We start from the raw sequence: 25,350 nt of genomic DNA on the forward strand, positions 1-25,350 counted from the left end.
CCAATCAATATTGTTTTTTTGTGGTGTGGCCCACCTGAGATTTATATTCCTCTCATTTTTGTGATCAAGCCTTAAAATGATCTTTAAAAATTGATGAACCGAATGGAGAAAACACATACATCATGGTGGGGCCACAGAGCACCAACCACCAGCCACGGGGCTGGTGGCAGGGGGAGTAGCCAATCCGTTCCCCTTCGAGCTTCGAGTTGTACGAACGGTTCAAAGGAGATCAAAGTTAAATGGGCCCTACAGTGATGTATTTATATCCACACCATTCATCCATTTTTCTAGATCATTTTAGAGAATATCCAAAAAATGAATCATATCTAAAGATCAAATGGACCACACCAAAAATAGGAGCGGGATAATGATTTTCATCGTTAAATTTTTTTTAGGGCCCACCATAATGTTTATTTTCCATCCAATCTGTTCATAAGGTCACAAAGACCTGGATGAAGAGGAAAAACAAATTTCATATTGATCCAATACTTCTGTGACCCCTAAAAGGGTTTCAATGGTAGACTTTCAATCCCCCATTGCCTTTTTCAGTGTGGTCCACTTGATAGCTTGATCTGTCTTATTTTTCATCTCAAACCTTGAGAAGAGCTCTCCAAATGGATCGATGGACAGTTTGGATATAACACATACCTCATGATTTAGACCCATAGAACTTGCCGACGTCAATACCTCAGCTATATATATACACCAGCCAATCCGCTTTCCCAACACATGCAGCCCATGAGCACTTGAATAAAAGACCTGATTAATCAAATTATCAGATGCACTGTACATAAATTTGAACGTTTCTGGACATGTCATGTTATTTTTTGCGGTGTGGCCCACCTTCGGGTTGGATTTGTCAGAATTTCATTCCATCCATCTCTATGATAGGATTCAACAGATTGGATGTTATACATGTACAACTTGACCCACAATTATCAACTTCATCAGAATTTTAAATAAATAAATAAATAAAAGGAAGATAATTTTGTAATTTTAACCTTGAAAAACTGTAACGCCTTTAAAATTGGGGGTCGAGTAGAAGTCCAACTCCCGAGTTCCAATGCATCACTTATGCAATATATTTAATGATGATTAAATGTTGTCTGTATTAGTGCATAAAACATGAATAAGATTAAGCCAAACAACAATCATAATCCAAAGACAGTTGTAATATGTAAGTGGAAGACTGACGCAAATATGTATAACTTTATAAATCATTGTAGGTCCCCAAAGTATGTGTGCATTGCCAGGTCAATAATTACATGTATTGCTTCAAAATACAAAATGTCAAAAATGTAATAGTCCACTACAAGTATAACCCTGAAGCCCCGCCGATCAGAACAGTCTATGTAAACCCGCCTGAATACTGCATATATGAGAACGCATCCTCATCGTCTGCAAAGTCCGCCTCTGCCTTATCAGTCGGGTCTCCATCTACAACTAAGACAGAGTCTGGTTGGTGTTTAAAACACCGTCCTGTAATGTGGGAGTGAGTAATCAACTTAGTGGAACAATAAAGCAAATGTTAATATGTTCTCAATTCAATCAAGTAGTAATGATAAAACAATACAATCAAACATCCCTAGGTACTCTGATTAATGCAAGAATGGTATGTATAAATGATGCATGCCCTCGCCTGCACTCCCTCTTCGATCTTCATCTAACGGTCGGTCATGTCAGTCACTTCCTTAGTGCTCTGCCCAACGCCAAACGGCACATGCAGTGCCGTGCATGAACGTGATTACCAAGTTCTTATTAGTCTTTTTCATACAGTAGGATTGAGAAGCTAAGGTACCTCCCTTATATCAATTCCCAACGATGATCCATTCTAGGGTCGTCAATCCTAGTCAATCTCATACGATGTTACGGTTCTAGGTCACTGCAAAGGGCTCGTCACCTTATCAGTGCAGGCCTAGTATGTACTCTTGTTTCTACGTAAGGGCTCGTCGCCTCTACGCAGTCTTAGCGTACGCTCGAGGTCACTACAAAGGGCTCGTCACCTTATTAGTGTAGGCCGACAACACGAATACAGTGTCCCATACCACCGTATTCGGCTCACGAGGTTGTATTGCTCACTGGACACTACAAGAAGGCTCGTCACCCCAGCGTAGGCCGACAGCTCGACCATGGTGTCCCATACCACCATGCCCGGCTCATGAGTCTTAGCGGATCGAGGTACCAGGGTTAAAAGGGTTTTCATTGGTGAGTTTGGTACCTTAGATTCAAGCAGTAGCGTCCATACATGGTGAACATACATCAGGTCAATAGGGTTACTTGACAAGCTCGACTAGCACGAGCGCACCTCGAGCTGATCGATATAAAGTGCATAAGCACTCCGTGTGGCCTAACAACTGTCGACAACCAAAGTACGACTCGAGTTCATCAAACGCGTCTTGTGTGGCGAAAACAACCTTAGCCACCTAATCGAGATTAGTTACTGATTGCTTGGACTAAGTCATAGTCCCAATCATACTCAATTGCAGTTTATATTTCACATATGATATGCATAGCAGCATTACACAACAGTTCAACCATTTCAAGCATTTAGCATTTCATGAAACATATAGTACACATGTTATCTTACCTAGGCATTAGTTCCATAAATCACACAGTAGGAAGATAGGTTACATAAAGGAAACTATAGTTATAGAAAAGGGGATTGAGAATCGTATCTCAACCCTCTCATTTCAAACATTTAAATAAGCATTTCCTCATACAGACATTTTATCAAACACTTACACTACACATATCACATACATAGATTAATTTACTTAAAACATATATTATAGACAATCCTTTCACATAAGAGTTGTAACACATACAATGATCATGTATTACCAAACATCCATCATAATAGGTACTAATCATAATTCCATATTCATTCAGACATCTAAACAAACACTTAGTCTACACACTTCAACATACATGACGTATGTTTGTTATAACAGGTGTTAGGGCAAGCCCTTTCACCACGGAGTTGTCGCATATACAACAACCATATATCCACGACGGATAATCATGGCAAGCGCGAATCTAAATTCCATACTCATTCAATCATATCAATAAACACAAGAATGTACTATATTCAACATAGTTCATATATATGTATAAAATGCGGGAAACATCGTGTCTAAGCATGTGATAACAATTTAAGTCAGTCATAAATAATTAACTGACATTGAAAGCCTTGAAAACCATAACCTAAACATTTATAGTCCGCACCTTATGCCGGTAAACGCGTAACGGATTCGTTTTAGACACTTAGCCTTTGTCAACGGCGGATTGGCAACCTACAATATGAAATAGGTTAGCTATTCCATTACTTACAATGTTTGAAATCCTATAACAGGTTAGGGTTAGGTTTTCTTACCTAAGTACGGGGTCGAAATCACCGGAATAGCGATGTAGAAGAGGTAGTTAAACCCGAGAAGCAATGGGATCGAATCCTAGGAGGAATCTCCAACTCACCCTCTCACTTTCTCTCTCTTTCCTTTCCTTTTCCTCTACTCTCTTTCTTAGGATTTTAGAATTCGTATGGAATATGAGAGAGAGAGTTTAAGGCCCTTATATAGGACTAGAACTGATGGGAATGGCCCCAGGGCCAAGGTATACTTAGGTTATATCCAAAGGGCGTCTGTTTCAGCTCAACGGAGCACTTTTGGTGGCCCCTTTTCTACGTGCGGTCGGACTTAAGCTCCCTGACATTGGATCTAGGTCAAGCTGAGTTTTTATTTCGATCAGGTTTACAGATCAGCCGCAGCGGACCAGTTTCAATTTAACGGTCACCGGTGCTCGATCAGGGCCACAAGTAAATTGTCATGTATGGGATATTTTTCCTTATCCGAGGGTGTATTTGGGTCAGATTCTAACGATCTGAATCCTTATATTTGGCCTGCAAGCGACACGACTCAGATTACTTAAATTCGGATTTCATTTCTAAAAATATTCGCATTTCTCACACACTTCGATCCGGACTCAAGTTGTGCGTTTCTGGGTATCATTAGGACTTGATTTCTGAGGTGGATATCAAGTCCAATGAGGCGGTCCTAACCGTATGGTTTTGCAGTAATCGGACTTTTGACGTGCGGTCCAGGTCTGATACGAAGTTTCAAGGTGCTCCCTAGAGCAACTGGGTTTAGAGATTGATCCTAAGTTTTAGGGTATTGTAGTAGTATCGATTCTACTCATTTTGGGTCTTGCAGTTTGTATTTAAAGTGATTAGGGCCCATTGCATAGAGAATCTAGTTTCTAAAGGATTTGGTCCTATTTGATTTCTGCCTGAGGTGGTACTTGGGCCTTTGTAGTTTGTATAAAAGTGATCCAAGCTATTAATACTTAACTAAATTATGCCATAATTACAACAAAATAAGGTCCTAGGGCAGTTCTACGTCCAAGGACGTCCATTGCTAAGTTGGAAAAAATCTGGGATGTTACAAAAACATTATTTGATGAAGTTTAAATACAGAAGGTATTTTAGTAATTTTACAAAAAAAGTAAGACATATATGTTAGGGGACGGACTAAGCAAATCCGAATCAAACAATAAGAGATTAAAGCACATAGAGAACACAAGGTTTTACGTTAAAAAATCCTCGCGAAAAAAAAACCACGATACAAAGTGGCGGCGAATCCACTATGACAAACAATATTACAAGAGATGAATGGACTTACTGATCCAAAGAACCCTAAACCCTTTACAAAATCCTAGCATTTCTTTCCCCTTTGCTCCAAAATAGCCCTAGAACATTCTTAATACCCTAATCCCTGATTATAAGCCCTTATATAGATTCAGAACCAAATTAGAAAAGAAAAACTATAATTCTACAAAACTACTTAAATTGGTCGACAGAACCTTCAATGGGATTGAGTGTCATCGACACCCCATTGATGGGATCGAAGCCATCATCTATGGGATTGAAGATACACTCAAAATTGCTAAGCAAGCAAACTCATAAAATCAGGAATTGCTCCATGGGATTGACGGTCACTCGATAGGATCGTATGGTCTGTCGATCGGATTGAACTGTCATGTTCTTGATTGATTTAAGACATTTGTCAACAATACAAACATTAGGTGTGTCCCTACAAAGTTTACTCAATACACCATATCATTCTAAGTTCCTTGTAATTAGTCATTGATGTCATGCGAAAAAGTATTACAAGAGGTGTCGTCGTACTGAGTAATGGATAGAGTTGTACACAAGCCGCGTTGAAAAAGATTTGACCCAAGTTTGGTTTGGCTTGTTTATATGATAGTCCTTGATCGAGCTTGATTATGTGATAGTCCTTGATCGAACTTGATTATGTGACAGTCCTTGATCGAGCTTTACATGAGCCGAGCTTTGAGCCCATCTCTACTATTTGAGTTAGTTTGGTCCAGATTATACGATCATGACCTTAGTTTAGTTTGGTCAAAATATCAAGTCGAACCAAGCTTCTATCATGCAACAAATTTAGATCATGTGTTGTGGTCTATTGGAGGTTTAGATCTTCCTTATTTTTTATCTCATACTATAAAATGAGCTAGAAAATTTGATGGATGGCTGGATAAATCACATTTATCATGGTGGGCCCCATGGAGCTTTAGCACTAGCTATGTGGCGGTTGTTGAGGTCACCAGCCAATTCGAAAGCTGCATTAGGATACTAAGTAAATGCTAGCCATCTATTTTTACATATCCTTTTAGGATATGATCTAAAATTGAATAGTATCCAAAGCTCAAGAGGACCAAACCAGAGGAAACAATGTACATTCATGTATCTGTATTATGTATTATCTACGTCGTCATGTATATATATTATCAATGTTGTCCATTCATTTTTACATATCATTTTAGGACATGATTCGAAAGCTGAATTATATCTAAGTAGAAACAATGTGCAAACGATCTATGAGCCGAATCAAATTGAGCTTAATCAAGCCGAGCTTTGATCTAAGCTGAATTTGTACTACCTTAGTTTGAGCTTGGTTTTTCTTTTTTTTTAAAAAAAAATGAGCTTGACTCTAAGGCTTAGTTTGGTTTGAATTTCTATTTGAATCAATCCAAGGTGAGCGTTTTCAAACCAATCCAGGCAAAGCTTTCGAGCTGTCTTGGTTTATGTCCGGCTCTAGTAATAAGATATTGAGCAAACTTTGTGCATCCCACCATAATGTATGTATAATTATCCATGCCAACCATTTGTTTGTCTAACTCATTTTAGGGCAAGAGCCCAAAATTGAAGCATATCCATATCTCAAGTGGACCACATCATAGGAAACAATAGAGATGATGGTGTCCGCTGTTGGAGCCTTCCAATGGCACATATTGATATTTATTTGTCATCAAAGATCTTCATAAGGTCACACGGACATGGACGAAGGGAAACATAATTATCAACTTCATCCAAAACTTCTATCTATTTAAGTTTCAACTTATATTTAGTTTCCTCTCTCCTGTGGTGTGGTTTGATTGAACTTTGAATAATGAATATGCTACAATTTGGGGCCGACCATACTATCCCCATGCACCAGGGGCTAGCTAGAGATAAGAGTAGGGTTGGGCATCGAGCCGAGTTGAGTCGAGGTGGGCCAAGCTCGGCTTGGCTTGTCCATGCTGTACTTGAGTTCGAGCTCGATCTCGAGCTCAACATTGAAGCTTGGCTTGTTTGCCAAAGCTGTCGAGTCGAGTTCGAGTCGAGCTAGTGGTTCGAGTCGAGTCGAATTTACTTTGAGTCGAGTCGAGTGTACTTCGAGTCAAGCTCGAGCTTGTTGGGTGAGAGAGTAATGGATTTTGTTCTTGATCCTCCTCCATTGATTCAAAAGAGAAGCTAAAAAAAAATAAAAATAAAAAAATAAATTTAAAGATGCATTTTACATGATGCTCCGCTAAGCGAGATTCATTTTTGGTTTGGCCCGGCAACCGAAACAGAGGGTAGTACATCTTTCAGCAGTCCAGAAAATCCATCTGTGTGAGCCCTATGATAGAAGAACCATGGGCCAAAAGCATCCTCAATTGTATGTTCTGAATTACCCATCATCAAGGCCATACTTTCCAATGGATAGGATTTTGAACAAACCTGGGACTACAAAAAAGTGGGACCCACTTGTATTGTTGCTGCTCAGACAAAAGCGCAGTTTCCGTTACGTTGCAGATGATTTGAGGACTTGTAGTTCACAACATATTCAGAAAGGAAATGTCTATTCATGTGAGTGCTCCATACAATATACCATTTTGGATTCAAGAGATCGTCAACACCAACATCAAACTCTACATTGTTGGAGTGAAAGCAAAGCGATCCTACTTCAACTTTCTCCGCATTCCTCACAACTTTAATATATTTATTAATCGAGCCAAGTCGAGCTCGAGTTCGAGTCAAGTTGAGTTGAAATGCCCCCTGGTCGAACTTGGCTCGAACTCAACTCGAGCTTCAAATAATTAGCTTGACTCGGCCCAAATCAGCCATTCAAGCCGAGCCAACCTGAGCTGACTCGAGCCGAGTCGAGCGAGTTTTTCGAGCTAGCTTGACTCGTGAACAGCCCTAGATAAGAGTCCTGGTAGAAGCACTATTAGGCTAACCTTGATATGTGTTTTATCTCCATTGTCCATCTATTTTGGTAGATCCTTTTAGGGCTTGGGTCTAAAAATGAGGCAGATTAGAAGCTTAACTGTACTACACCACAGGAAATAGTAGATATTGAATGCCTATCATTAAAAGCCTCTCACAGCCGTAAAAGTTTTGGATTAACTTGATAAATAAAAATTATGTTTTCCCTTCATCCAAGCCTGTGTGACCTGATGAACAGGTTTGGTGGCAAATAAACATCATGGTAGGCCTCCTCACTATTACCAATGCTTCTTGTGGTTTGGTCCACTCAAGCCTTCATTCTGCTTCCTTTATAAGCTCATGCCCCACCCAAAATGATAGGACAAAACAGATGGATGGCATGGGATCAGATACATATATAATGGTGGGCCATAAAGCCCCTATCAGGACCATTAAGTCTCTAGCTAGCTAGGCCTTGCTATGGATATAACACTGCACCTGATCCGCTCTCTGCAATTTTGGGTTGTTGCCCTAAAATGAGGTGGACAAGCACACGAACAATGCACTAAATTGAACCGGAAAACACGTAAACAATTGTGATAAAACACATAACCATAGTGGGCACTGCAGAAATTACTCAGTTCAGAAACCTGCCTCTCTTGAGCTCGGGTCAATCCGCGCATTTGAAAGGTGCCGCGCGTGCTCTGACACGGATTGGGTACTACCCCTCCATCCCCACCCAGCACATACGGGGATATGAGGGCTACAGTGATGTACTGGTTTTATCCACACCATCCATCCATTTTTACATATCTATCATAATAAATGAGACGGATCTAAAACTTAAGTGGGCCGTTCATTGGGGATTAAACACCTAACGTGGAAAACTTCTCAGGCCAAGGAAGTTTCGTATCAAGCTGATATTTGTGTTTTCCCTTCGTCCGGTTCTATATAACCCTTTGAATAAGCTAGATAGTGTGGTGTGGCCAACTTGATTCTTGGATCTACCTCATTTTAGGCGATGTATTAACGTTGTGGATGACTGTGCCCCCCAATAGGCCTAGTCAGTGCCGAGAGAGGGTCAGGCGGTACCAATCCGCGTACCAGCGGAAGTCCAGCGAGGATGGGACCACCGAAGATACGAAAAATCTGTGCTACACACGGCACTGAGCGGCTTTGAAAACTTCTGCTCTTGCAAATATATAAAAGTACTAAAAGGTCCACCTCACGGGAACTTCCTATGAGGATGAGCATTGTAGGCCACGTGATGTGTATTGAACATCAACACCATCAGTCAGATGTATCATTTTATTATGGCCTACGGGATTAAAAATAAAGACAATCTATGACTTGGGTCGGCCACACCACATACAATATTTGAGACGGGTCATCTCCCATTAAACCTTTCATAATCATTTATTGGACTCAATTAGATGTGTTTTACAAATCCAGCCCATCCATTTTATGTATCACACTTGGATGAGGGGTCAGCACAAGTTTCAGCCGCATCCAAAACTCATGTGGGCCCCACCAAGTGATTTTATATGTTTAAAGCATGTCTTCACAAGGTTTTAGATGGTATGTCCCATCTGAGCTCCTTATACGGTTTATTTTTGGGATATCCCGTAACCTAAAGGGGATCCATCTGGCTAATGGTGTTGATGTTCGACACACATCATGGTAGGGCCCACACTTCTCAACCTCATGGAAAGTTTCCATGAGATCGATCTCGGTGTACCATTTCCCATATATAACAGAATTAATTTGTCATTGACAAAGAAAAAAAAAAACTTTTTATCTTTCATCGTTGAGATTCTGTCTCAAAAACGGAAGGCTTGGATTGAACTGCATTCTAGGTGATTCTTTTAATGCACCAACTTTATTTCTATGCAGTCAGCATTAAAGCATGGTGCAGTCCACCACGTTGTATATGTCCCAAAGGGACGCGGTTTTTCTGCCAAAGCCCCCGGCAGGATGGCAGGTAGGTGGGGCCACCATGATGTCTGTGATAAATTCACCCATCATCTATTTTCTAAGGTTATTATTGAATATGCTTATGAAAATGGGCCAGTTCTAAGACTCAAGTGGGGCAGCACGATGGGAAAAGGTGTACAGGAAAATTACTATCATTGAAACCACCTTAGCTGGACAGTGATATTTATATGCCATTCCTACTTTTCATATCCTCACTTATAAGCGAGTTACTTAGTACACTTCTATCATACTGAGTAAACTCTGCTGGGCCACCGTAAATGACTGGAATTTATCCTTACTGTCCATACATTTTTTTTCAAGCTCATTTAAAGAGTTTGGACCAAAATTGAAGCATATCCACATCTCTAATGAATATTTCAACCATAGACATTCAGCACTTACATTTTCGGCTGTCTTTGAGTCTTATATTCAGCCTGTTTTTGGATTTATAAACTAAATGAGCCCACAAAACGGATGAATAGAATGAATTTCTCACCAACATCACTGTGGCCACAACTTCCTGCCGAAGGCTTTTGCAGGAAATCCTCACTGTCCATGATATCGTCTACTGCTGGGATCAGGCAGGAGCTTTGAGTGGCCACCATGATTTATGGATATTATCCACACCGTCTATCTATTTTCTATGGCATTTTATAAGATATGACTAAAATTTTAACTGTACACAAGACAAGCCCGAATGCGGAAACGGATCAGCCATTCTATAGTTGGTGCTTTGTGAGCCGTACCATGATATATGTGTTTCAACCATGCCATCAATCTATTTTTCCATATCATTTTATGGTATGAGACTAAAAAGGAGGTATATCCTAATCTAAAGTGGACCACGCTGCAGGAATTAAAAACCTTATGGGCCATAAAAGTTTTGGATCAAGCTGATTTTTGTTTTTTCCCTTCATTGTGCCTGTATGACCTAATAGACATATTTGATGTCAAATAAACACTAGGGTGGGCCTTAAGAAGATTTTAATGGTGGATATCCAATCACTATAGTTTTCCTGTAGTGTGGTCCACATAAGATTTATATCCCTCTCATTTTTTATATCAAGCCTTAAAATGATCTGTAAAAATGGATTAACGGGATGGATGAAACACATACATCATGGTGGGGCCCACAGAACACCGATCACAGCCACCGAGCTGGTAGCAGGGGGAGTAGCCAATCCGTTTTCCCCTAATGCAAGCTCACATGGGCCATATGGACATGGACGTTGTACAATTGCACCCGGCATTGCTAACTTCACATGGTGTAGTCCATCCGAGTTTCTACCTGGGTGGGTTTGGTGAAAGGCAAAACACATGATGGTGATACAAAAATCCACTATTGGCGCATCTCTTCCCACTTATCCATTTGGTGGGGCCTACATTGGCTGTGGATCACTAATTTTTTATCAACCGAATTAAAATCCAGTACAGAACCTGTCGGTTGGAGAGGATTTTATAATTAAAAACATGGTGGCCCATATAATTAAGTGTTCCACGCCATGTGTAAAAAAACATGTGATGGAGGGTTCCGTACCTCCTCCTCTCTCTGTCTCTCTCACCTCGTCTAACCATCCATTTGAACGGCCATCGCCAATCAGATAGAATTATTTAACTGGAGTGATTTTCGTGCCAAATTCCATCTCCAGTTCGGTCGCACTATTTGTAGGACCTGGGTTGGTGCGGACGCGGTTTGGCTAGTGACCTCAACACTAGCCAGCCAGGTAATGTCAAAGCTATATGGACCTCACTATGATGTATATGTTTTATCGGCGCCGTTCATTCATTTTGCTTGCACATTTTAGGATATGATCTAAAAAATGAGGAAGATCCAAATCTCAAGTGGACTATACCACGAGAAAATATTCTTGATTGAACATCCACCGTTAAAACTTTTTGAGGCACACTGTAACCCACGGACCTGGATGAAGGTAAAATACAAACACAAATATTATGCATCATCTACGTTGTCATGTATATGTATTTTCCATGCTATTCATTTGTTTTCACCTATCATTTGAGGACATGATTTCAAAACTGAATCATATCCAAAGCTCAATTGGATTACACCGCGAGGAAACAATGTGCACGCAAAGCCGACCTTGTAATACCGACCTTGTACTAGAATCAAATCGAGCTTAATGAAGCCAAGCTTCCAGCAAAGCCGGCCTTGTACTACCGTAGTATGAGCTTGGTTTACTTTTTAAAACCAGTTTAACTGAGGATTGATTTGGTTTGAATTTCTATTTGAATTAATCTAAGTCGAGTGTTTTAAAATCAATTCTTGCTAAGCGTTTGAGCTATCTTGATTTGGGTCCAGCTCCATTACGTAATGAGCAAATTCTGCGTGGCCCATCATGATCAATGTATAATTATCCATGCCATCCATTTGTTTGTCCAGATCATTTTAGGGCAAGAGCCCAAAATTGAACCTTCCAATGGCCTATAGTGATGTTTGTTTGTCAACCGAAATCTTCTTAAGGTCACACAGACATGATGAATGGAAAATAAATATAAACTCAATCCAAAACTTCAGTCGATCCAAAACAGTCTCCTATGGCGTGGTCTTATTGAGCTTGAATAATGAATGTGCTACAATTTTGGGGCCGATTGGTACTATCCTCATGCATCGGGGCTAGCTAGAGATGGTGAGTCCTGGCAGGAGCTCTGTTGGGCTAACCTTGATAGGTGTTATATCTACATTGTCCATTTCATGGCCATTAAAACGAAGCATATCAAAGGCTTAAGTTTACAATAGCACAAGAAATAATAGAGATTGAACGCTTATTAAGTTGATATTTATGTTTTCCCTTCATCGAAGTCTATGTGACCTCATGAACAGGTTTGATGGCAAATAAATATCATGGTAGGCCTTCAGAAAGGTTTCAAGGGTGGATGTTACTATTACCAATGCTTCTCCTGGTGTGGTTCACTCAAGCCTTCAGTCTGCCTCCTTTATGAGCTCATGCCCAAAATGATATGTCACAGTAGATGAACGACATGGATCAAACGCAAATCACCGTAGGCCCTATGGAGCCCCTGTTAGGCCCATTAGCATCTAGCCAGGCCTTGCTATGGATATGACACTGTACCCAATCCATGCCTTACAGTCTTGGGGTGTTGCCGTAAAATGAGCTAAAAGAATGCCATAAAATGAGCTGGAAAGACAAACAATGGTGAAAAGACGCATATATAACAGTGTGCCCCAGGGAATTTACTCAGTTCACAGACCCTTCCTCTTAAGAAAACGTAAAGACATCTGTGTAATCGTACAGGATGTGCAGGCCCCAGCATTCATCACAGAGGAGCCTGGTAGATATAAGCCATTGATTTTTCGTGCGCTACATTAACATCAGTGAGACAATCGTACATACAGCTGCGAGTAGTCTTTTTCTGGTGGGGAAAAAGCTTCTGTCCCTGCAAAGGCTTTAAAAGGGAAGGCGTGTCGGTTACCAGCTCAGCTGTCTCATGCTTGAAACAGGCTGGGGCTGCGAGGAGCCCACAGTTATTTATGGGTTTATCTACACGTCCATTCATTTTTTTCATGTTCTTTTCAGTGTATAAGCCCAAAAATGAGATCCAACTCTTATATGGACCACACAGTGGGAATTAATCTCTCACCGTTAAAAATTTCTTGGGATCTGGATCAAGCTGATATTTGTATGTGGCCCATATGAACTCATTAACAGGTTGGATGGAAAATAAACATGAAGATGGGCTTTAGGAAGGTTTCAACAGTGTGTGATATTATTACGATTGCTTTGTGGCGTGGTTCAATTTGAACCTTTGATCTGCTTTATTTTTGGCTAATATTCTAAAAGATATGTAAAATGGATGGATGGCATGCACAAACCCTGCGTCAAAGCCCTGCTTGTCCGGAGCTTTGGTCAATCTACGCCCCTTTGAAAGGGAAGCTGATTGGCTGCTGTACCGAACACCAGCGATATAACTGGTGTAGGTACCTGTCGAGTGCAGACGCTCCCCGAGCTCCAATTTGTACCAAGGTTCAAAGATCAAAGTTAAATAGGCCCCAAAATGATGTGTATATTATATCCAAATGGTTAATACATTTTTAGATATTATTTAGATCATGATCAAAAAATGAATTATATTCAAAGATTCATTGGACCACACCAGAAATAGCAGCGGAGGTAATGATTTTCACCGTTAAAACATTAGTAGGGACCACCATAATATTTATTTGTCATCCAATCTATTCATAAGGTCAAAAAGACTTGGATGAAGAGTAAAAACAAATATCATATTGATCTAAAACTTCTTTGACAGCCAAAAAGGTTTCAATGGTAAACATTCAATCCCCCACTGCTTTTTTCAGTGTGGCCCACTTGATTTTATATTTTTGTTGCTTTTTGGCTCAAGCCTTATGAGAGGCTCATCAAATGAATGGACGGTTTGGATATAACACATACCTCGTGATGGGACCCACAGAACTTGCTTATGTCAATGCATCAGCTAGATAGCTGCTGTGTGGTACACCAGCCAATCTGCTTCCCTTTGAAAAAGGTACAGCACGGTTACACGGATTGGATACTAACCCGTCCGTCCCCACGGACCTTACCCGGCACGTGTGGAGATCTGATGGCCACCGTTATGTATGGATTTTAACCACACCATAAATTCATTTTTAAATATCATTTTAGACTTTTAGTATATCATTCATAAAATAATACGGATCCAAGGCTCAAGCGGACCGAACATTGGGGATTAAACACCTACCGTGGAAAACTTATTAAGGCCAGGGAAATTTGGTGTGGATGTTTCTGTTTTCCCTTCATCCAGGCCTTTTTGACCCTGTATAAATAGGTTAGATGGCAAATAAAATTCATCCTGTGGTGTGGTCCATTTGATTCTTCAATCTATTTCGTTTTTGAGCTTAAACTCTAAACTGATACGGTAAGATGAATAGACGGTGGGGATGAAACCCATACATTACTGTGCCCCTCAGAGGTGCCGAGCTAGGGAGAGGCCGTACCCAATCTGTATCCCAGTGGAAGTCTAGACTCGAGCGAGGATGGCCCCTACTGAGGATATGAAAAATCTATAACATGTAAGGAAGTAAATTGAGTACTGAGTAACTCAGTACACCAAGCCTACTAAGTAAACTATGTGGTGGTCACTGTCATTCATGTATTTTATCTTGGACCAAAAAATTCAAGCATTTTCAAATCTTAATTAAACTTCATTCAAGGAAACAGTATGAATGAAATTTCTATTGTTGAAAACTTATAGGAGGATATAGAAGTTTTAGATCAAGCAGATATTTTTTTTTCCCCTCATCCATGACATGTGTGATCTTATGAACATGTTGGATGATAAATAAACATCACTGTGGGCCTTAGGAAGGTTTCAACGGTGGAGATCAATACTCCCACTGTTTCCTATGGTATGGACCACTTTAGCTTTGGATATAGTTAAAATTTGGGCTCAATAGCTAAAATTATCTGAAAAACATAGACAACTTAGATAAATTACTTACATGCATAGTGGCCCAACAGAATTTACTTAGTACCCAATCCGTTTTCAACATATACAGTACTGAGTGGCTTTGGAAACTCTTGCTATTATCCTTAACAGGTGGGTTAAGATTGGGTAAATTCGTTATTAAAAAAAATTAAAAAAAAATCTTATTATTGAGATTATGCCCCAAAAAGAACGGCTTGGATTAAACTGCGTTCCTGGCACTTCTTTTAATGCAGCAACTCAACTTTTTTGGGGTCAGCATCAACGCATTGTGTATGAACCACTAATTATTATTCCATTCTTTATTGGTAATATGGTGGTACATTAAATGTATATACCCACCATCATTTGAAGTTACTGAGAATAACACACGTGTTATATCTAAACCGTTCATTTGTTTTGTAACCTCATTTTATGGCATGAGCCTAAAAAAGAGGCAGATCCAAAACTTATGTGGCCCAAAAGAAGTTTTCAATGGTAAGTATTCAATCCCTGTTGTTTTTTATGGTGGGGTCCACTTGAGCTTTAGATTTACCTGATTTTTTGGCCCATACTCTAAAATAATCTCGAAAAATGGGTGGATGGTGTGGATATAGCCCACACATCATGGTAAGACCTACCCAACTTGCTAACATTGAGTGAAATTGCCACATACCAGTGAAATTCCATCTACAGCTTCCCCATTCTTCCCAAACATGGAGGGGAATTGGCCCAGGAGTAGATGCAATTCCATCCCACCTAATCCCTTCTAATCCGACGGCCCAATCATGCCCTAAAACTCCATGGGGTCCACCACATTGTATATGTCCAAAATGGATGCGGTTTTGCTGAAAAAGCCTTTGGGAGGAAGTTAACCTAGGTGGGGCCTACCATAATATTTGTGATAAATTTATTTTGTCCATTTACTTTTTGAGATAATTTTAGGTTATGCTAACAAAAATGAGCCAAACCTATATATACCGTTCATAACCTCATATCTAATGGGGTGAATTGAAAACACAAATATTATCTTGATTCAAAACTTCCATAGCCCCATGCATATTCCAACTGTGAACGTTGGATTCTCACATTTCAGCTCTCTTGAGACTTGGAATTGGCTCATTTTTTAGTCTTATGTTCAGAAATGAGCTCACAAAGTGGATGGACAAAGTGAATTTTCAATGCAAGAATGAATGTGATGAGGTCGGTCATCTTCTTCCTCAAAGATAACTAATTTGAATCTATGGAGCATTTTGAGACTCTCACTGAGACTTTTCAATTTTACGAAGAAAAGGCAAGAAAATAAAAATAATATTTTAAAAAATTCATAACTTAAAAAAGTAAGAAAATAGAAATAATATTTTAAAAAATTCATACCTTACTCTCTAAATAGTAAATTTACTATTTAGTGTCTTACTTGTCTTAACCACATTATTCGCCTAATTTTTCTAAGCTCTTTTTATGTTGGACACAACTCCAAAAGAGTAAAAGATGAAGAGTTACGGTCAAACTAAAACTTATTATAAATAGTTAAAAAAGAAATAAAATGAATTTTCAATTGTCGATACGAAGGAATCTCGCAAATTTAGTTGGCTAAAGTAGCTTCTCTTACCCAAAAGTTGTATATAGTACTTCAAGTAACTTATTCCGGTTTGTGAGATATGCCTGTTGTAAGGTTATGATGGTCTGGATCACCTTCACCTTTGATCGGGCCTTCTTTGGTCCATCCCGGACTCATCCACAACCCGCACTACATCAATTTCTTACCAACATCTTGGTTGCCCTAATTTCTTGATAAAGGCCTTGGCAGGAACGTGAAAGTTACTCGGTCCATCAGCTGGGAGTTCTCCCCTCCCCTCTCTAACTGGGAATGGACGGAAGATTTGAGTGGCCACTGGGATGCATGGGTATTATTGATACCATCAATCCATTTTCCCATGACATTTTACAAGATAGGACCAAAATTTTAACTGTACGCAAGCCCAAATACAAGCTCACATGGGCCATGTGAACAGGGACAATGTACAGTTAATTGCACACAGCATTGCTAAGTTCACACGGTATGGTCCATCTGAATTTCTTAACAGGTTTGGTGAAAGACAGAACATATGATGGTGCCACACAAGAACCCACGATTAGCATTTCTTCCCACTTTCCCATTTGGTGGGGCCTACGTTTGGCCGTGGATCACTGATTTTTTATCTACAGAATTAAAACCCAGTATAAAACCTGCTGGATGTAGAGGATTTTATAATTACAACACAGCCATGTGTAAAAAATGTGTGATCGAGGGTTCCCGTACCACCTTTTTCATAGATTTACCTCATCTAACTGTCCATTTGACAGCCATCCCCAATCAGATAGGATTACTGAACTCGCGTGATTTTCGTGACAAATTCCATCTCCCGGTCAGTCCGACGATTTGTACTGCCTGGTTTGGCTAGTGACCTCAACACTGGCCAGCCAGGTAGTATTATTAAAGCTTTGTAGACCCACCATAATGTATATGTTTTATCCATACAGTTCATCCATTTTCCTAACACATTTTAAGTATGATCTAAAATAAAAAAAAAAAGAAAAATCCAAATCTCAGGTGGACCACAGCGCAGGAAAATAGTTTTGATTGTACTTCTACCCTAAAAACTGTCTCAGCCCCCCATTCAATCATGCAATACGCTCAAACAGTATACCCATGGCAGACAATATAGCTGTCTTTACCCACCATGGCAGACATTAAAGCTGTAATCAAGACATTTGAAATGTGATGGCAGGCATCACTGGAGAGGAGTGGATTAGGTGAGACCCTGACTTAACAGGAAAGGAATTGGCTAATCCCGCTGCCACTAGCCAATGACTTGTCGTCCGTGCTATGTGGGCCCACAGTGATGTATGTGTTTCATCCTTGTTGTCCACCCATTCTTCCATATCATTTTATGCTATGAGCCCAAAACTGAAGTTGATCAAAATCTCAAGTGGACCGCACAGTGATGATTGAATGCCCACCGTTAAAAGCTTTCCGGAGGCCACAAAAGTTTTGGATCAAGCTGACACACACACACACACACACACACACACACACACACACACACACACACACACACACACACGACCTAATCAACAGGTAAGATGTCAAATAACCATGACAGTGGGACTTAGGAGGTCTGTAATAGTGAATATTCAATCACTGTTGTTTTCCCATAGTGTGGTTCACCTGAGAGTTATATCTACCTCATTATTGGGGTCAAGACATAAAATTATCTTTCAAAACGGATGAATGGCGTGGATAAAACATATACATCATGATGAGGTCCACGTAGCACCGACCACTAGCCACCTGATGGTGGCGGAGTCACTAGCCAAACCTCGTGGACTTCACCGAAGAGAGTTCGTCCCTTACCATGGGGCCCACCTTGATCTATATGTTCTGTATCCAGGCCGTCTAATGACGCAGGGGAGGACGTGAGGTCGAGCACCATCTTCCTCAAGAGGATAACTATTCCGAATCCACGGAACTTCTCTGGACTCCTCACAGAGACTTCTCGAATCCACGAGGAAAGAAAGCAGAAAATAGAAATAAATTCTAATAAATTCGAAATTGATTAATGAATAATTAAAAACGAGTTCACAACCCTTTAAATAAGGGTATCAAGCAATAGGAAAGAAATCATAATCAAACTACAACTCAAACTCCTAGAATCCGCGACTTACTATAAATAGTAAACTTACTATTTATAGACGGTTGTGATGCCTACTAGTGCTCAAGGTTTTCGGCCAAAAATAGTAAGTATCCTATTTGGCTTCACCAAACCGTTCCCCTAATTATTCTAAGCTCTTTTCACGTTGGGCGCAACTCCTAAAGCCTGACGGATGAAGAGTTATAATCAAACTAAAACTTATTATTTATAGTAAAAACGAAATTAAAACAGGGAAACGACCATCGATCAAGGGATTTTTCACAATTCCGGGCTGCGCAACCCGGCATAGCGGGGTTAGTTGGCTAAAGTAGTTCATTCTACCCCAAAATCATATATTTTACGTCAGATAACTCATTCCGGATTGCGAGATACGCCCGATCTAAGGTCCGATGGTCCGGATCACTTCTGTCGTCGACCGGGCCTTTTCTGATCCATCTTGGCCATGAAACTGTCTGCGACCCGCTCTACATCATCTTACCTTTTCTTCCAAATCATTTTAGTGCATGATTCCAAAAATAAGAAACATATCCCATAGTTAGGCGGACTATATCATTGGAAACAGTGGTGTTTGACTATTAATGGACCATAGAAGTTTTGGATCAAGCTTAGTTTTTTGCCCTTCATCCAGGCTTATATGGCCTTATCAAGGGATTCCCTTCATCCAGGCTTATGTGACCTTATCAACAGATTGAATGACTAATAAACACTATGAAATCATTAGGGTGTGCCTTAAGAAGTTTTTTGATGGCATGGCGTTCAATCACCACTGTTTTATAGAGTATGGTTCACCTGAGATTTGGATTTTTTATTTATTTTTTTTTTTTTTGGATCATGTGCTGAAAGTATCTGGAAAAACATATGGACGGTAAAGATTCGGAATAGATATGTAAAGGTGGTCCGACGGCAAGGGACGCACCATCTTGGGTGATGCCGGGGTCTCACCTAATCCTCCGCGGAGAGTGGATTGCATGGTCCCCTTTTGATGTTTGGGGCTGACAGAGATGTCGTTACAAATCCATTCCAACTATCTGTTTTTAAATATCATATTAGAATAGGAATCTAAAAATCAGGCAGATCTAAAACTCATATGGGCCATACCACATGAAACGGTGGGAATTGAATGTCGACGTGACAGAAGTTTTGTATCAAGATGATATCTGTTCCTAACCACGTGATTGATTTGGATGACACGTAAATATCATGGTTATCTTTAAATAGTTTCAGCGTTTCTGTTTTCACTATTTTATTTGTGGTGGCCCACCTGAGTTTTGGATCTGCCTGATTTTTAGAATCCTATCACATGGTGGTCTTTAAAAACTGATGGGCTGAGTGGATTTGTCATGGACATCTTTGTGGAACCCACACAGCCCTGACAAGGGTATATTTCTATGCCCGGCCACAGGCAATCCCTCGAGGGATGAGGGATGCCTCAGAGATCATACTGATTTAATGGCAGTAGATTAGGTACAACTCTTATCATGAGACCCACCTTGAGGTATTTATTCTAAATGGATGTTGTACATCTATTTTTTTAAAGAACATTTTAGGTATTGTCCAAAAAATGATTATACCATAATGTATATGTTTTATTCACACAGTTCATCCATTTTGCTAACACATCATAGGTATGATCCAAAAAATAAGGAAAATCCAAACCCCAGGTTGGCCACAGAAAGCATTTTTTTATTAAACAACCTTAAAACTTCCTAAGGCACACTGTAACTGTAACGTTTATTTACCATCTAACTTGTTAACTTGTTGATAAGGTCACACACATTGATGAAAGGAAAATACAAATACAATTATTAGCTTGATCCCATAACCTCTACAGCCCAGCAAAGTTCACAACAGTCCAATCCCTACTGTTTCCTCTTCGGGGGTCCACCTGAGATTTAAATCTGCCTTAGTTTTTTGAACTCATGCTCACAAAGTTTTGAGTCAACCCTAATAAATGCCTCAGGCCCACCATTCGATCATCATGCAACAGGGCTTAAACAATATCTCCATGTACTGTTTACACACCAATAAAGCTGTAATCAAGACATTGAAATGATTGCAGGCATTATTGGAGAGGAATGGATCAGTGAGACCCTAACTTCACCCAAGGCTGTTCGTCCCTTACCGTGGGGCCCACCTTGATATATATATTCTATATCCATGCTGTCTAAACTTTTCTTCCAAATCATTTTAGTACATGATTCCAAAAATAGAAACAGATCCAATTATTAGGCGGACCATATTATTGGGAATAGTGATGCTTAACTATCAATGGGCCACGAAAGTTTTGGATCAAGCTAATGTTTGTTTTTATACCTTCATTAAGGCTTATGTGACCTTATCAGTAGATTAAATGGCAAATAAATACTACGAAAACATTAAGGTGTATCCTAAGAAGTTTTTAATGGTAGGGCATTCAATCACCACTGTTTTATAAGAGTATGGTCCACCTGAGATTTGAATCTTCTTCTTTTTTGGATAATGCACTAAAATGATATGGAAAAACAGCAAATATATAAAATAGATACACAAAGGTGGCCCACGGTAAGGGCTGTACCGTCTTAGGTGAGGCCGGTGTTGCAAAAATATTGATTTTAATAAAATATATTTTAATAATAAAAAATAATATATGATATATTATTTTTTGTTTTGAAAAAATACCGTTTTGTGGGTTTTTAGGAATAGTCCCACATGGGAAAGGGAAGAGAAGAAAAAATGTTTTAAATGAAAACAGTGGAGTATTATAATATTTACTCACCTAGTCCAAGGACTATGGACCTTGCGTGTTTCAGTGCGTAGCATTGGAATACCCGCGTCGCGCTCGGGCTCGGTCACGGGCATGAGCTCGGTGCGAGGTCGTGGGCATGTGAGGCAGTGTGGCTGTAGAGGTGCTAGTGGCGCACTTTGCACTTCGCACGTCCGCATCGTGTCGCTCCAGCATACAGCAGCTTCATGGCCCATGCACAACAGTCAGAAAATGGCCATAAAAAGGCTAGTTTTCTCCAACAGCTAGAAAACGGTCATGGGATTTAATTCCCTGAACCATAACCCCCAGCCATCATAGCTTATTAAAGGAGGGTCTGGATGGGTGTCCAAACCATCTCTCAACCCACTCCAGTAGACCCATACGAATTGAGACACAGCTCACTACTTTTCTCTAATACTCCAGCGGTTCCAGCAAGACAGCAAGGGTTGAACCTTTGCTAGAAAAACAAACCAACGGTGTGGTCTAGAATGATTCATCTGAACCAGTGGCTAAAGAACTGACTAGTGCAGTGGTCTAAATCAAAAGAAATTTCTTCTCTTTCTTTCTCTTTTGGGAGTTTTTCTAGATTGTAATTCTGCCAGATAGAGTGTATAAGAGTTCCATTTGGTGGCCCTTCGTGTTTGCTGAACGCAGACCCACACTAGGCTCGTCATATCCTAGAAGCGATTTGCCTGTAACCTATCAGCATACTCAATTCACTTGAGTAGGGGCAAATAACACTTTAAGGACAGCGTTTCAGACGTGCTTCGGCCTGTCCTGATTTCAGATTATTTTGTAATTTTTTGGTTTTCATATTATACAGAAATATATTAATCTGTATAATTTCCAACAATTTTGATTGGTTTGATGGAACCAATTTTACAAAATAGTAAGACAAGCTGAAATTTCTCTTGACAGCGCTGAAGATCTATTACACATTAGATCCAAATCTGGAAGCGCTACCTGAAGTATCCGACAAAGACACACTTGATATCGCAAATCTAAAAAAGAGGCAAGTGTAGTAGAAGAAGGCGATATCGTAGCTATGATCACTGAGGTGAATACCATCCAAGGCAAAGTTCTAGGGTGGTGGTATGATACTACTGCTACTGTACATGTGTGCTACGACAAATCAACCTTCAAAACCTATGAGGAATTAACCGATGGTCAAGAAGTCCAAATGGGTAATGAAGTCCGATCGAAGGTCGTCGGCAAAGAAACTGTCGAACTGATATTCACCTCTGGAAAGAAAGTGATTCTAACTAATATACTGCACGTCCCAGACATGAGGCGAAATTTAGTTTCTGAGGATCTTCTGGGAAAACCAGGCATACGGGTGGTGTACGAGTCAGGTAAACTGATTCTGTCCAAGAATGAAAATTTTATCGAAAAGGGGTATGCTTGTAATGGAATGGTTAAGTTTTCTTTGAATGAAAGTAGCAATTCTACGTATATGGTTGAATCTGCTGGACTGTAGCATGATAGGCTAGCCCATATAGGGTATAATACCTTGAGGTTTATGGCTAAGAATGGTTTAATCTCATACATAGATAATGAAACCGATAAATGTGAAGTGTGCATAAGATCCAAAATGACGAAGAAACATTTTCCAAGTGTTGAAAGAACGTCTCAAGTATTGAATCTTGTGCACAGTGATATCTGTGAGTTAAATGGCATTCTTACTCGTGAAGGTAAACGGTACTTCATAACCTTTATAGATGATTACTCTAGATATGTGTATATTTATCTGTTAAAGAGCAAAGATGAAGCATTAAACATGTTTAAAATATATAAAACAGAAGTAGAGAATCAACTAAATAAGAAGATAAAAGTTCTCCGTAGTGATAGAGGAGGAGAATATTTCTCCAATGAATTCGATAACTTCTGTGAAGAACATGGACTGATACATCAATGTATAATGCTATACACACCTCAACAAAGCGGAATATCTGAAAGAAAAAATAGAACATTAGTAGAAATGGTCAACTCAATGCTGATAAGAGCAAAGTTGCTACTAAGTCTATGGGGAGAGGCACTGCTTGCAGCATGCCATATAATAAACAGAATTCCGTTTAAAATATATAAAATATCTCCATATGAAACATGGAGAGATAGAAAACCTAACCTAGGATATCTAAAAGTGTGGGGGTGTCTTGTGTATTACAGAACCCCTGATTCAAAAAGAACTAAGTTAGAACCATGAGCTATTAAGTCGCCTTCGTAGGGTATGCACAAAATAGTAAAGCTTATAAACTTCTAGACATAGTCTAATACAATAATAGAATCAAGAGATGTTGAGTTCTTTGAGAACTCACTATCCTTGGAGTCAAAGGATAATAAAATTCAAACTCCTAATAGAGAATCATATAGCACAGCTCCACAAATAGTGGAAGCTCCGTTGAACCTCGTAGGAGTCAAAGGACAAGAATAGAGAAGAGGCTAGGAGATGACTACATAGACTCACAACGCGTCATTTTCCATCTTGTAGAAGGAGATAAAGAAAATGTTATAAGAAAAATACTTATAGTGATGACTGTAGAAGATGATCCTAAAACATATAAAGAGGCTGTATCCTCTAAAGACTCAGCTTTCTGGAAAGAAGCTATAAACGATGAAATAGAATCCATACTATCAAACCGAACATGGGAATTTGTAAACTTACCTCCAGGTTCTAGACCCATTGGTTATAAGTGGATATTTAGGAAGAAATATCATACTGATGGGATTATCCAAACCTTTAAAGCTCGACTAGTAGCTAAGAGTTTTAGACAAAAAGAATGGATAAATTACTTTGACACATACTCACCTGTAGCTAGGATAACATCCATTAGGATATTATTTGTGCTAGCTTCTATACATCATCTTCACATCCACCAAATGGATGTAAAGACCGCATTCCTGAATGGTGACCTCAATGAAAAGGTATACATGGAATAACCTGAAGTTTTCGGTCTACCAGGAAATGAAAACAAAGTATGTAGATTTGTCAAATCTTTGTATGGATTAAAACAAGCACCAAAACAGTGGCATAAGAAGCTTGATTCCAAAATACTATTTCATGGTTTTATGCATAATGTAGCTGACAAATGCATATATTCTAAAGTAGATGGTAGTTATATCGTTATTATTTGTCTATATGTTGATGACATGTTAATAATAAGTAATGAAATGGAAGATGTGACTGAAACAAAGAGGTTTCTATCTTCCATATTTAAAATAAAGGATCTTGGACAAGTTGATACCATTTTAGGTATCAAAGTTAAAAAATATTGTGGGGGTTATGCTTTGTGTCAATCTCATTATATTGAGAAGATACTAAACAAGTTTAACTATCTAAATATAAAAGAAGCAAAGATCCCATTTGATCCAAGTATCAAGCTAAAAGAAAATACTGGAAGAACAGTTGCATAATTAGAATATGCGAGTACGATAGAAAGTCTTATGTATACTATGCAATGCACTAGACCTGATATTGCATATGCTGTGAGTAAACTTAGTAGGTTTACTAGTAACCCCAGTACTGAACACTGGAATGCAATCAGTAGAGTCCTTGATTACTTAAAAGCAACCAAAGACTTATGACTATTTTATTCAGAGTTTCCTGCCGTATTAGAAGGATATACCGATGCGAGCTGGATATCGAGTGCAGGGGACAACAATTCTACTACAGGGTGAGTATTCACCCTAGGAGGTATAGCTATATCTTGGGAATCCAAGAAACAGACTTGCATAACACATTTGACTATGGAGTCTGAATTTATAGCCCTGGCTGCAACAGGCAAAGAGGCTGAGTGGCTAAGGGATCTTCTATTAGAAATTTCTTTCTATGTAAATACATTGTGATAGTGAAGCTACATTAGCTAGAGCCTACAGCGGCACTTATAATAGTAAGTCTAGACATATCAGTCTTCGACATGATTATCTCAGACAATTGATTCGAGATGGAATTATTG

Source organism: Magnolia sinica, chromosome 15 (genome assembly GCF_029962835.1).
Source record: "Magnolia sinica isolate HGM2019 chromosome 15, MsV1, whole genome shotgun sequence".
Taxonomy (NCBI): domain Eukaryota; kingdom Viridiplantae; phylum Streptophyta; class Magnoliopsida; order Magnoliales; family Magnoliaceae; genus Magnolia; species Magnolia sinica.